At 31.2% G+C, this 15,565-nt stretch overlaps 1 pseudogene; it reads left to right on the top strand.

Annotated features, from left to right (window-relative positions):
- LOC131012553 (uncharacterized) overlaps positions 1-15,565 on the top strand; it is a 31,653-nt pseudogene that overhangs the window by 804 nt on the left and 15,284 nt on the right.

Genomic DNA, 15,565 nt, shown 5'->3' with positions numbered 1-15,565 from the left:
TGAAGTTGCAAATAGATTACAGTCGGTGAGGTAAGTGGCCTTTACTTAAAGTAGTTGCTTATGCATAAATTATTTCATATATAATTTCCTATATATATATATATATATATATATATATATATATATATATATATATATAGGGTAGGGTTAATATAAAAACCCCTCTTAAGATGAAAACTAGGAACCAATTTAAAGCCATTGATTTAAATAAAATAGAGGGCTGAGATTAAACTACAGATGCACAATTTCGATTGCATAGATGCACAGTTTCAATTGCATAGATGCACAATTTTGATTTGCTTGAGTATTTTGCATTGTTGGTTTCAATCGCATAAATTGCATATTTTTTAAGTGCACAGTAAAATATAATAGATGCACAGTTTCTTTTGTTGACTAAATCCTAACCATTAGATCTAATATTTAAAAGGTCAATATTAGGTTCCTAGTTCTCATTTTAACAGAGGTTTTTATTAGAACCTCTTCCTATATATATATACATATATATATATATATATATATATTACATTTCATAACATTTTTTTCAAAAAAATTACAGGCAAAATGGTGATGTTAATAAATTGCATGCTGAGCTTGTGGTTGAACTTAAACAAATGTTAGATGACAATAATGTATTGGTGAAGTCTTTTAGAATGGTAAAGGAGAAGATTGAGGAGTCTCAGACATCTGAAGTTAAGATACGACTTATTGGAAAAAGAGGAAACGATCCAAGAAGATACAATCTACCTTTAGTTTCTGAGGTTGCTGCTTTGGTTGTAGGTGATTTTGACGAATCACTACAACATAGAGATATAATTCTTGAAACACAGTCTGGGCAATTGAAGCGCATAAGTGAGTTGCATGCATGTTATCTTGGTTTACAATATCCATTGTTGTTCCCATATGGCGAGGATGGTTACCAAGAAAATATACCATTTTCTGACGCAAATGTTGTATCAAATAAAGATAAGCGGAAAAGAGTCAGTTTCAGAGAATTTTTTGCTTATCGGTTGCACGAGAGACAGAGCGAGTTACCAGTAATCATGTCAACCAAGAGGTTATTTCAACAATTTATTGTTGACGCATATACGATGGTTGAATCAAATAGACTATCGTATGTTCGCAGAAATCAAAAGAAACTACGTGCTGAAATGTATAAGGGGCTTAGCGATGCATTGATAAGAGGAGAGAATGACCCAACTATGCATGGGAAATGTGTTATTTTGCCATCATCATTTACTGGAGGTGCTCGATATATGATTCAAAATTATCAAGATGCAATGGCCATTTGTCGGTGGGCTGGATATCCCGATTTGTTCATCACATTCACTTGCAATCCAAAATGGCCAGAGATTATTAGGTAAGTGGAGAAAAGAGGATTGAAGCCCGAAGATCGTCCGGATATCATTGCTCGAGTGTTCAAAATTAAATTGGATCATATGATAAAGGACTTTAGAAAGAATAAAATATTTGGCACTGTCAGAGCAGGTGAAATTCAATAGTACTTCTTTTTAGTTACTATTATAAATAATATTGCATAACTATGTGACTTACCAACTTTAAATTTATTGTTAGTTGTATATACAGTTGAATTTCAAAAGCGTGGATTACCTCATGCTCACATCTTGCTATTTTTGAGCAAAGAAGATAAACATCCGAACACATTGATAGCATTATCTCGGCAGAAATTCCTGATCCACAATATGATGGAGATTATTACAAATCAGTTCAAGATTTTATGATGCATGGTCCTTGTGGAGCAACCAATAAAAACTCTCCTTGCATGTCTAATGGTCGTTGCACTAAATATTTTCCAAAGAAGTTTATTGAGGCAAGTTCTGATGAAGATGGATATCCTGTATATAAACGCCGGGACAATGGCAGATTTGTTGAAAAAGGTGGTGTTATATTGGATAACAGGAATGTGGTGCCCCATAATCGATATCTTCTAATGAAATATGGTGCACATATAAATGTTGAATGGTGCAATCAATCTCGATCAATCAAATATTTGTTCAAGTATATAAACAAAGGTCATGATCGAGTTACAGCATCTTTCTATGAAAGTAGTAGAGATGATGAAGCTCAAAGAAATTGTGATGAAGTGAAAATGTACTATGATTGTAGATATATATCACCTTGTGAAGCAGCTTGGAGAATATTTAAGTTTGATATCCAATATAGAGATCCTGCAGTTGAGCGCTTGAGCTTTCATCTTCCAGGTGAACAAAATGTGATATTTACAGACTCTGATCTAATAGATGTTGTACTTGATCGAGCAACTGTCAAACAAAGTAAGTTTCTCTCTTGGTTTGAAGCAAAAAAGAAATATCCCGAAGCAAGAGAGCTAACTTATGCTGATTTTCCAACAAAATTTGTTTGGAAAAAAAAGAACAGAGAATGGTGTCCACGGAAAATGAGATATGCAATTGGAAGATTAAGCTATGTACCTCCTGGTTCGGGTGAATTATACTATGAAAGATGTTTACTCAATGTTGTTCGTGGTCCAAGATGTTATGAAGAGATAAGATGCATAGGTAAAATTAAATAAATAAAAATTAACATACATTATAGATAAATAGTTTGAGACTTTTTTTTTTTTTATTGTACCTCCAATCTAATACTGATATCCATTAAATGTAGTTGTATATGTGTTTCTCGAAATTGAGGTGGACCTTTATTTGAATTGTGATGTATAGATATAGATTTTATTTATTATTAGTTAATAAAAAATCATTTAGTATATATTATATATAATCAGAATATATAAATAAATTATGTGAAAATAAAGAAAAAAATCATCGAATGCTTTTTTAGAGGAACGATTAATTCAATACTATAACTACACAAATTCACAAATCAATAGTAACTTCTAATTATAGTTTAGTTATATCCATTTATCATTATTAAATTTCTAAAATTTAGTCAAATTTATGTTGAATTGATATTACAATGTTCGTAATTATATTATATATTTAAATGTATTGTTTCTTTCTATACATATTACATAGCATGCATTCTTTAAATTTAAATTATCTTATTAATTTATATCACAGATTTAATTCTTACTGAGGATGAAATAAAAAATTGTACCTTGATCGAGATTGAGAAATTGTTGCGTAGTTTGGGTCGGAGTTTGCGTGATTTTGCAACCATGCCATTTCCGACATATGATAACTTTCAAATCAATCAAAATAGATTGATTATTGATGAGCTACAATATGATCGTATTGCTCTTGAAGAGGATTATCAAGATTTCTTGCAGAAGTGTACGTATGAGCAACTTCATGTCCATGATAAAGTTTTGAGTGCAGTAAACTCAAATTCAGGCGGGATGTTCTTTGTATATGGTTATGGAGGTACTGGTAAAACATTTGTTTGGAAGGGTTTATCAGCTGCATTACGGTCAAAGGGTGATATTGTTATAAATGTTTCTTCAAGTGGAATAGCTTCACTTTTGTTGCCTGGCGGAAGAACAGCACATTCACGCTTCAAAATTCCTCTCAATCCAAATGAAGACTCAACGTGCAACATAAAACAAGGCAGTGATCTTGCAAATCTCATAATAAGAGCAAAACTCATAATTTGGGATGAAGCGCCTATGATGCATAAATTTTGTTTTGAAGCATTGGATAAAACTTTACGTGACATAATGCATTTTTCTTGCTCTTACAGTTATGATGTTCCATTTGGAAGTAAAACGATTGTTTTCGGTGGAGACTTTCGTCAAATTTTACCTGTTATTCCAAAAGGTACTAGACAAGATGTTGTGAATGCTACAATCAATTCTTCATATCTATGGAAGAGTTGCACTGTCTTAAGATTGACAAAAAACATGAGACTTGGGAATGCACGTACAATTGAAGAGTCCACCAGATTGCAGCAATTTGCAAAGTGGATAGCAAGTGTGGGAGATGGGATAGTAGGAGGTCCAAATGATGGTGAAGTGGATATTGAGCTTCCAGATGACATTCTCATTAAATATTCAGGAGATCCTATTGCTGCTTGATGTGTGTATTTTAGCTACCTAGTTTAGTGTGCGTTTCGCCGTGGTTTCATGTGATATTACATGGTTTGCTATGTTTTGGCGCAGGAATGAGAAGAATTGGATATGGAGCTGCTAATTGGAAGAAATTGGAGAAAGATGAGCTTGCGATGGGATTCGACGTGAAGATGGAAGAAATTAGAGATTGGGCTTTTAATTACTTGTTATATTTTTTTATGAAGCTCAAAACTCTTAGTTTTATTTTATTTTGGACTTAATTAGGTGAAAGAGGCCAAAGCCCATGTAATGGAGGGGCCGATACTTAGGGATTTTAATCCCTTGAATTAATTTTCCCACTTAGCCGCCACTTAGGAATAGATAAATAGGAAGTAGTTGACTTTGGTTTTACAACTTTTTTTGATTCCTTATTATTTTCAAGCACCAGACGCTATTTAGTTTAGGATTTCCTTACTCATGATTCATTTTTCATTGTTAAATCAAACACTCAATAAAAGTAATGGTTATTGTTACCATTCAACTCCTTTATTTGATTTCATTCCTTTTCCATTCCTCTACTTGAACCAAACGAGCATTTAATAGGGTTGGGGCTTACAAGAACAACATCATTTTATATGGGCAGCTACGTCTTTCAATGAGGATGCATATTATATACTACTCCCTCCGTCCCACTCCAATAGGCTCACTTCTTTTGGACACGGAGATTAAGAAAACTTACTTTTTAGTAGAAAAATGGTAGTAAAGGGGTGTAGTCCACACCAATTAAGCACAATTTTTTTACCCAAAAAGGAAAATGAGCCTATTGGAGTGGGACGGAGGGAGTATTGTTTAAGAATTTATAAATTTTTACAAAATATTTGATAAAATAAGTGAATACACAATTTATAAGCTATAAAAATAATCTCCTCAAAAATATAAATTCTCTACCCACCAATATATATTTATATGGGGTGAGCTAGAATAAAAACATATTTTTTGTATAATTTATAAACGAATTAAAATGTATGAATTCTATGTAGAACACGTATGAATTGGCTATGTAATTTTGGGATTCGAACTCAGGACCTGAATTAATTTTCATAATCTTATGTATACAATAATTATTTTACAAATATTTTTCATGTTTTGTTATTTCTATAAGCTAGATACCCTTTCAAGTTCATATCTATTCAATTTTCTCTCTTTATTAAAGGTTTTTTTCTTTTTTTTTAAAAATTATAAGTTCAATTATCTAAAAAATATATAATATGAATATATAAAAATTAAATAAGCAATCAATCAGTTATGGCACGTGGGAGATTTGTAGTAAGAGAATCAAACCGTCATTTGCAAGTTGCAACCACCGAAAGGGCCCTCTAATTCAAGATAAGGATTTGGTTTATGCCTATTTGCTCCCAAAATAATTTTCTTGTCTCCTTCATACAGAGAAATAGATACTATTAAAAATAACAATAATGATGTTTGGACACTAGGTGTGCAATACACCTCCAAAAAACCGCCGATTTTCCTACTAGTCCAAATGGGCCGGTTTTTAGTGATTTATTGATTTACTAATTTATCCTTTATTAGATATATTGTTTTATTATTTTGTTTTTTTTTTCTGTGTTATGATTTTTGAAATTTATGGTTTTTTTGTTTCCTAATTTTTCGGTTTTTTGTTTCCTTATATTTTCCAACTTTTTTTAAAAAAATAATATTATTTATTTTTATTGATGATTATATTATTTATTTATATTCTAAAATTGTGTTTTATTTTGTTTCCACTAATTTTATGATTCTCTTTAAAATTTTTTTTTGTTTCCACATATTATTTTTTTATTGTTTCGAAAATATTTTTTTTTCTGAATTTTTTGTATTTTTTCAAAATTATATATTCTTTTTTTTGTTTCCACATATTATTTTTTTATTGTTTCAAAAATATTTTTTTTCTGAATTTTTTGTATTTTTCGAAAATTATATATTTTTTTATTTGTTTCCACTAATTTGGATATTCTCCTAAAAATAATCCAAGATTTGTTTCAACAAATTTAGAAATTCTCCTAAAATAATCTTCGATTTGTTTCCACTAATTTAGATATTATCCTAAAATAATCCTTGATTTGTTTCCACTAATTTAGAGATTTTTATTCTCCAATAAATAATCTTTGATTTGATTCTCACTTCCGTTCCCACACAGCTCCTTGTTTAGACGAGTACTCTTTTTTCCTTTTAAGGATTTTCCGACCAGGTTTGCCTTAAAAAGGGTTTTAATGAGGCTCGGCCCTTAGTTTGTTGTTTGTGCACTCAAGGGTTCTTGGTTCGTTTTTTCTCTTTCTCTTTTTAATAAAAATTAATTTAATAATTTAGAGATTCTTACTCCCTCCGTCCACGAAAAACATGCCACAATTTTCTTTTTCGTCCGTCCACGAAAAATATGCTACATCCATTTTTAGTAGTAGGGTCCACACTATTCCACTCACATTTAAAGTGGGACCCTTACTCCACTACCAACTTCACTCACATTTTATTAAAACCCGTGCCGAAAGCAAAGTGGCATGTTTTTCGTGGACGGAGGGAGTATAAAATAATCCTAGATTTATTTCGACATTTATTTTATTTTTTATTTTGCGAATTATATGTTAATTTTATTTATTTCTACTAATTTAGAGATTCCTTTCAAAGTATTCCTAGATTTGTTTTCATTTTTATATTTTTTTCAAATATTTAATAAAAAAATTCGAAGATGATTTAAAAAAAGGCGAAATACAAGAAAAAAGGTGCTTGGTGGATTTGAACCTGAGACACCAATAATATGTGAGTTATACTTTGCCACCTTGTCCGGTAGTGGCAACCCCATTAGTGAAGCGTTAGAAAGAAAAATAAAATTAATCATATGATGGGGCATCGATTGAAAAAATAAATAACATATACTTGGATTAAATGTATTATAATAATCCAGTAAATGCTACTCCATATAACAATAGGAAATAAATTTTAATTAATTAATTAAAATAAATTAGTGATGTTCAAAAAAAAAATTGTGAATACAATGTAATTTTGGTTGGAAAATTATATAACATATACTTTAAGAGAATGTATTATAATATTTTATTGAAGTCGAAATAATTAAACTCAACGTTCATCAAGTTTAATTACATAATTGAAATAAATTAGTGAGGTTGAAAGCAAAAATACAATATAATCAATCCTACGTAGAGATTTTACTCGGAAAACTATATAACATATATTTTATTAAAAGCGATATGATAATAAGAAAATGAACTACTATAGTGTGAGTAACGAAACAGAAAATTTTCAACTGAATCACGCGATGAGATTTTGCTCGAGAAACAATATTACATATACTTTATTGTAATATATTATAATAAAGTATTGTATTATATTACATGTTATATGGTTCTCCGAGCAAAATGCCATCGTATGATTCATTTTTTTTTTTTTCAAATTCACTAATTTATTTCAATTAATTAATTCATCTCTATTTCATTGAGTATAATTATTTCTTATTATTATATCGCGTTTAATACTATATTATAATTCATTGTATTCAAATATATGTTATATAGATTCCGAGCAAAATCTCTACGTTGGATTGATTATACTTTAATAAAATTTCCTTCATTATATATATCTTATAAAATTTATTTTTATTACAACTTCACTAATTAATTAAACTTCATTTCATCGAGTATAACTATTTCGACTTCGTTACTCACACAATAGTGTTTCATTTTGTTATCATGATATCGATTACAATACTTCATTATAATATATTCAAATAAAGTATATGTTATATAGTTTTTCGAGCAAAATCCCATTGTATGATTCACTTGAATTAATTTTTTTTTTCCATTACTCACACTATAGTAGTTCATTTTCTTACTATTATATCGCTTTTAATAAAGTATATGTTATATAGCTTTCTGAGAAAAACCCCATCATATGATTCGTTTTTTATTAAAACTTCACTAATTTAATTCAATTAATTAATACAACTTCATTTCATTGAGTATAATTATTTCGACTTCATTATTTACACTATAGTAGTTCATTTTTTTTATTATCAAATCGACTTCAATACTATATTATAATACATTGTCTACAAGTATATGTTATATAATTTTATAACGAATAGTTGAATCGACCTGCTATACATAGTCTTGCAAGTGAAATACATTCATATAAACCATTTCACCTCATTTTATTATATTTTTCCTCAAAATCACTAATTTAATTTAAAATAATTAATAAATATTTATTTTATAACGAATAGTTGAATCGACTTGTAATACATAGTCTTGCGGGTGAAATACATTCATATCAACCATTTCACCTCATTTTATTATATTTTTCCTCAAAATCACTAATTTAACTTAAAATAATTAATAAATGTTTATTTTGTAACAAATAGTTGAATCGACTTGTTATACATAGTCTTGCAAACGAAATACATTCATATCAACCATTTCACCTCCTTTTATTATATTTTTCCTCAAAATCACTAATTTAATTTAAAATAATTAATAAATATTTATTTTATAATAAATAATTGAATCGACTTGTTAAACATAGTTTTGGGAGCGAAATATATTCATATGAACCATTTCACCTCATTTTATTACGTTTATCCTCAAATTCACTAATTTAACTTAAATTAATTAATAAATTTTTATTTTATAACGAATAACTGAATTGAATCGACTTCGTTACATAGTCTTGCGAGCGAAATATATTCATATGAACCATATGAATCATTTCACCTCATTGTATTATTTACAATAATACATAGTTTTTCATTCAAGTCTATGTTAAATAGTCTTGCGAGTGAAATACATCCGTATCAATCATTTTTTTTCTCATATTCACTAATTTACTTCAATTAATTAATATTTTATTATAAGAGTTGAAATAATATAATGAATATGTTATTTAAATTATTCACTCGATGTCCAATCGCATGAATCATTTTATTATCAATTCTAACTAAAGACTTATGTTGTTGTCACTACCAAACAAGGTGACAAAGTATCATTCACATTTTATACAGGTCTCAAGTTCAAATCTCTCAAACATCTTTTTCCTTATTTGATTTTTTTTTTAAATCTTCAAAATGTTTTTTGCACATGAAAGTCAGAAAAAATAAATAATTATCGAAATTAAAATAACTTTACCCTCATTTCGATTTTTTTTACAAAAACGACTTCTAAATATTATTTTGGGCGAAAAAAAACAATATAAAAAAATAAAATATATGTAGAAACAAATCAAGGATTATTTTTATGAGAATTATAATCTCTAAATTAGTGGAACAAATCTAAGATTATTTTTAGGAGAATTAGAATCTTTAAAATAATGAAAACAAATCTATGATTATTTTTAGGAGATTTAGAATCTCTAAATTAGTGGAAACAAATCTAGGATTATTTTTAGGAGAATTAGAATCTCTAAATTAGTGAAATAAAAATAATAACAAAATTTTAGAAACAAATAAAAAATATTCCGACATAAAATATAACATAAATTTCGAATAACAAAAATTAATTTCAGAAAAATAAATTCGAAACAAAAAAAAATAATATCTGCAAAGAATTCAAGACATATATATATTACATTTAGGAGAAATAATTTTTGAAAAAAATAATAATATTAATTTAGAAAAAAAAATAGCTGGAAACAAACCTAGAAATATTATAACAAGAAACACTAAACTATTGGTAACAAATCAATAATTAAATTTAAAAACAAATAAATCAAAAACAAAACCGAACAAAAATTAAAAAAAATCGAATTATATAAATAATAAAATTTTCCAAAATAAAAGCATAAAAATAAGGAAACAAAGTCTTCAAAAATAAAGGAAACAAACTAACCGAAAATAAAGGAAAAAAATGGCCGAAAAAACACTAAAGATGTTGGCCGAAAAAAACTAATGATACTGGCCGAAAAAAATGAAATAATATGGCAGAAAAAAAAAGAAAGAAAATGGATGGAATAAATCAAGGATAAATCAGTAAATATACTAAATTCATAAAACCGGCCCACACTCTAAGCAGGTAAAAAACCGGTTTTTTACCAGGTGTAATGTACACCTGGTGTTCAAATATCACTACACTAAAAATAAATTAAAGCCTATGAGCGTCTGATATATGTCCGGAAAAATTCGAGTAATTCACATTAATTGCTTTCCTAAAAAGCTTCATATATAAATATCATATCCAAAATACTTCCAAACAGCAACTGGTAATTGATTGATCGCATACATGTACTGTACACGTCATCTTAGTTTTCCACAATTTTTTATGATCCACACGCTAATTTAATTAAAATCGAAAATTTATCTGCGAGTATTATAAAACTCATCAACTATATAAATTTTGAATACTTGATCCTTACCAGCAGCAATATGAAATTATTTGACGTGATATACATATAGGATTACTTGATTACGGTTTGAATAGTTCGAGCTATTTGTATCTATTTATAACAAGAAACTTATAAAAGGTACACCTTCAAGTTATATATATATATATATATATATATATATGGAGTGGTTCAATTGAGAAGCTCAAATGTGTTGAGAAGTTGAGAAGCAATCTAATAGATGAACATGTTAGTACATTTTGATGAACATGGCAATTAGACCCTAGATCAATAAATTCTTTGAATATACCAAATATAACTGACGAACATACGAATCTATTTAATTTGTTAAAAAAATACGTCACCGCCAAGCAGGGGCGGAGCTAGGGGTGGGGCAGGGGGGTCACTGGGCCCCCCTGGGATTTTCAAAAATACTAGGATATTTTTGTAATTTTATATTAAAAATAAAAAATATATAATTTTATCTATATCATTATCTTGGTGAGCTATATTATACTGTAATTGATATGTAAGCTTTAGAGTTAAAATTCCGCCCCCATCAACACAAATTCCCATCATCGTCACAGCAGGCAAAGCATCCCTACAATGGCAGAGCAAGAGGAAGGAGAAAACCCTGCCTCCATCGACGAGCTGCACAAGCTCGAGATCCCGACTCGCCGAGTCAAGAACATCATGAAACTCGACAAGGATATCAACAAGGTCAACTCCGAAGCCCTGTTCCTCGTCGCCTCCTCCACCCAGTTCTTACTTCAGTTCCTCGCTGAGAAATCGGCGCACGCCGCCGTCGAGAAGAAGAGAAAAACTGTAACAGTCGAACACATTCGAGTTGCTACCAAACGACACCGTCCGACTGCTGATTTTCTGCTCGATTCTCTCCCGATGCCTCCTCAGCCCACCGAGAAGAATCCACCGGGGGATCGTGCTAAATCGCGGCCAGATAAGAAACCCGTTCCTTTCGCCACTCGTTCAATTGATGCTTTCTTTCAAAAGACTACTTAAAATTTCTGTTCCTGTTAGGGTTTGATCGTGGAGGGTGAAAGATTATCGTGCTAGGGGATGTTGTTAGAGTTAAGACGTTTAGAATAAGTAAACACGTAATTAATTTATACATATCATGTTTGGATTAGAATCTAGAGATTTATTTTTTGAATTTTATATTGAAAGTTATTTTGTCTTACAAAGTTTCATGGGATTTTGGAAAATAAAATAACGGACTATTTTGAATTTGCAATTTTAACGTCTTTTTAGTGTAGCGAATTAAATCATTATTTTTTCAAATTTTGCAATTTCGTCCCCCAATTTTTTTCAATCGCTAGAGTGTCGAATTGGAGCTTACGTGAATTAGTAAAGACGACGGCATTTTTTTGAGACCTAAACGACATCGTTTCGTACCATTTCAATTAAAAATTTCTCCAAATTAGAAAGATCGAGATTGTATAATCTAAATTTGCCCGAAAGCTGCGGTGGTGTGGAACCAAATTTTCCAATGGTTACACATCAAAACGGCAAATCCTAGAGGTACTCTTCATCACTACACTTCATTAATCTCTGCTGCCAAAAGGAAGAAAGGAAGGAGATTGCTCAATGCGTTGTGGGTGGGAACGGTTTGGACGTTATGGGAAAAAAGAAACGAGAGTCGTTTTCAGGGAAAAATTTGGGATATTGAGAGACTTGTTTTACAGATCAAGGGTAGACTTTGGAGTTGGAATGAGGTTTACAAAGTTTTGGAGTTGGGAATCCCTTTCACCTTGTGGTGCTCAAAGGGTTTCAATCTTTCCTTCTTGTTTTGATTGGCATCCCTGGTGCCTTGCTTTACATCTCAATAAATTTTATTTTACTGATAAAAAAAAAAAAGAGATTGTATAATGTATTTGCACTCTATATAATATTCAATATTTAGTAATTTTATTGCAAAATACATCGTAAAATGAATATAAGCTTGAAAATATGTTAAAATGTATTTTTTGTAATTTAAATAATATTATAATTGTATTATTGATTATCATTTAAATTTAATTTAATTTAATTTAATTATTAATTTTCTTTTAAATTTTTTTTGGACCCCCCTGAATCAAAAGTCTGGCTCCGCCCCTGCCGCCAAGGATCGAACCCCAGATCAAACTCGTGTTCATAAAAACTAATTGACATGTTCACCTGTTAGATTGCTACACATTTGAGCTTTTCAATAAAACCTAACCCTATATATATATATATCATTAATAATGGCTGAAAAAACTACTCCCTCCGTCCACAAAAAACATGTCACTTTACATTCGGCACGGGTTTTAATAAAATGTCAGTGAAGTTGGTAGTGGAGTAAGGGTCCCACTTTAAATGTGAGTGGAATGGTGTGGACCCTACTACTATAAATGGATGTGGCATATTTTTTGTGGACGGACGAAAAATGAAATTGTGGCATATTTTTGGTGGACGGAGGGAGTAATATTTTGCAAATTCAAACATATTAAGGCGGCATCTAAACATGGACCTCTCGTGTAGAAAGAGTTATGAAGATTGCTAGTGCCGCTTTAAAAAATGATGAATGTTTCATAAGGTTTAAAAAAAAAAAAAAACGAATCAAATTACTTCCAACGAGGTTTTCATTAGCACCCACAAAACTAAATTAACCTTTATATAGCACAATTTACTTTTTTTTTTCCGTCCCACCTATCTTAAAACACTTTTATTTTTGACATCCTATCTATCTTGAGACATTTCCCTATTTGACAAAAACCCTTTATTCACTTTTTTAATTTTTCACCTACATACAAAATACTAGTTTCTTAATTTCCGTGCTAAAAAAGTATTGAGATAGTCGAAGGGAGTATTTAACTTCTTCCAAAAGCAAACAATATTCAAGGTCGTAAATTATGATGAAACTGAGAATTAATTAGATTCAATTTTTGGTTAGAACTTCATGTGATGTCACCTTTTTTACACTATTTTAACTATAACTCAAATTATATAGATATACGACTTAATTTTGTCCAATATGGGTCGACGATGAACAAGAGCGAGCCTCTTTACTTATGGAATAAAAGGTTAATTTATCTATGTAAAAAAAAGGTTAATTACTGAGATTGTACAAATTTAATAATTTTAGATTATTTTGAAGCAATGAAATCTATTTATGTAAGAAAAAGGTTAATTTATTTATTATTATTATAAGGTCAAAATTGCCCTCTTTATGCTTCATGTGATCTTCTATATTTGCATAAATAATATAGAAAACTATATAAACTTCAACTTGATTTTCCAACGTAAACATCAAATATGAAAACACGACGATATTTTGATGAAATTTAATTAGAAAATGACAAAGCATTTCGCGGCAATTCAATGGAGCCCGCGTAGAATAATTAATTGCCTTTATTTAGAAGTAACTTTCCTTAGACAAAACAAAGTTGCCCAAAAATTTCAAGAAAATAGGCGTGGGTCAGATAAAAATTTAGTAATAATTAAATTGAAGATTCTTTACTCATTGTGGTTAAACCTAAACCTGAGCATTTTGACAATTTCGATTACAAAATAAAATATAAAAGTTATCTACTCATTTAAAAATTCTTCAGTGTGCGACCAATATATTAAGCATGCTTTTAAAAAATAAATAGTATATCAACGGCGGCCACCATGATCACCTGAAAAGGTTTGACCACTTTGCATAGATTTCAAAGACAAAATTTGAAATGACTTACGATTTTGACTTCAATTTTGCCGCCAATATACTGTGAATTTCTGGAAGCTTTAACTGGAGACGCTACGTCAATTAATATTGGGAAAAATCCAGGTGTCAGCATAATTTAACTTTTTTTTGGTCAAAGAAAACTGCATTAAAAGGAAGAAACGGTACCAGTGGTACCTAAAGGTTTAAATAAGAAGAAAAAGAAAAGAAGCAAGAACACCAAGAATCAAAACTCAGATCACAAGCAGCTATTCTATAGATCCTATTCCAACTCCAAATTCTGCCTTTGATCTCCAAGACCAACTTCTGCACATCCCACACCTTCCCTTCGAATCTACTCTCGTTACGTCGCTTCCAGAGAAGCCACACTATGCACACCCATAACATTTTAAACAATTTTCCACTTTTCTTGTCTTTCCCAAGATGAGTGAACCAGTTGAAATGCTGATCAATACTCTGCGGCCGCGCAGCGTAAATGCCGATCCATTTCTGGATTTCATCCCACACTTTTTCAACCTTCGGGCAAAGCACAAACAGATGATCCGTCGTTTCTTCTCTGGACACGCAGCAGTTGCAAAGGAGTTCCTCGACTGTCATCGCAACATGTCTCTTAACCAAATTGTCACAAGTTGCTAACCCTTTTCTCAAACATCGCCAAGCATGAACTCTCGCCTTGTGAGGAGCTGGCGTTTTCAAAACACTTTCCAACAGCTCGGTGGGAACATCACACGATGGTGGCTCGTTTCTGGCAGCCGCAATGATGATATATGCTGATTTTGTTGAGTACTCACCATCCTTGGTTGCCTTCCAATTCCACCCATCCGCTTTACCTGTACAAGGAACAGTAACAGAGATAAGATCAGTCAAGGCAGAAATCGCCCCCCTCTCCCTCTCGAACGGTTCCCTTCTCCATTTGAACTCCCACTCCCACTTCCCTTCAACCCATCTCCCCAACTCACCTATTGTCCCATCCCTTATCGCACAAAGCTGAAAAAGTCTCGGAAAAGCAAATCTCAGCGGTTTCGTTCCAACCCACCTACCCTCCCAAAACTTAGTATCCCGACCATCGCCAATATGCCATGAAACATTTTCTAGAAACCACCCCTCGACCCTCCCACCCCCGGCTGCAATAACCTTCGGCCACCACCCCCCCACTCAGCTTATTCTGACCCCTCAAAATAAGCCCGTTTCCACCCCCCCCACTCCACCTCGCCATAAATAGACCTCACAGTCCTAGTCCATAATAACTCACCCTCCTTGAGAAACCACCACAACCATTTGCACACCAAAGCCCGATTAAACCATTCTAAATTCCTAAAACCCAACCCCCCATCTTTTTTGTTGGAGCACAGGTCACTCCACTTAATCCACGCAATCGACGCCGAAGACCCATTCCCACTCCATAAAAATTTCACAAAAAAGGAATTAAGACACCTCACAACAGCTTTAGGGATAAGAGAAAACGATAGTTGATAGATCGGAATGGCTTGCAAAACAGTCTT

This window comes from Salvia miltiorrhiza, chromosome 1 (genome assembly GCF_028751815.1).
Source record: "Salvia miltiorrhiza cultivar Shanhuang (shh) chromosome 1, IMPLAD_Smil_shh, whole genome shotgun sequence".
Taxonomy (NCBI): domain Eukaryota; kingdom Viridiplantae; phylum Streptophyta; class Magnoliopsida; order Lamiales; family Lamiaceae; genus Salvia; species Salvia miltiorrhiza.
This window is presented reverse-complemented; position numbering and strand designations above follow the sequence as displayed.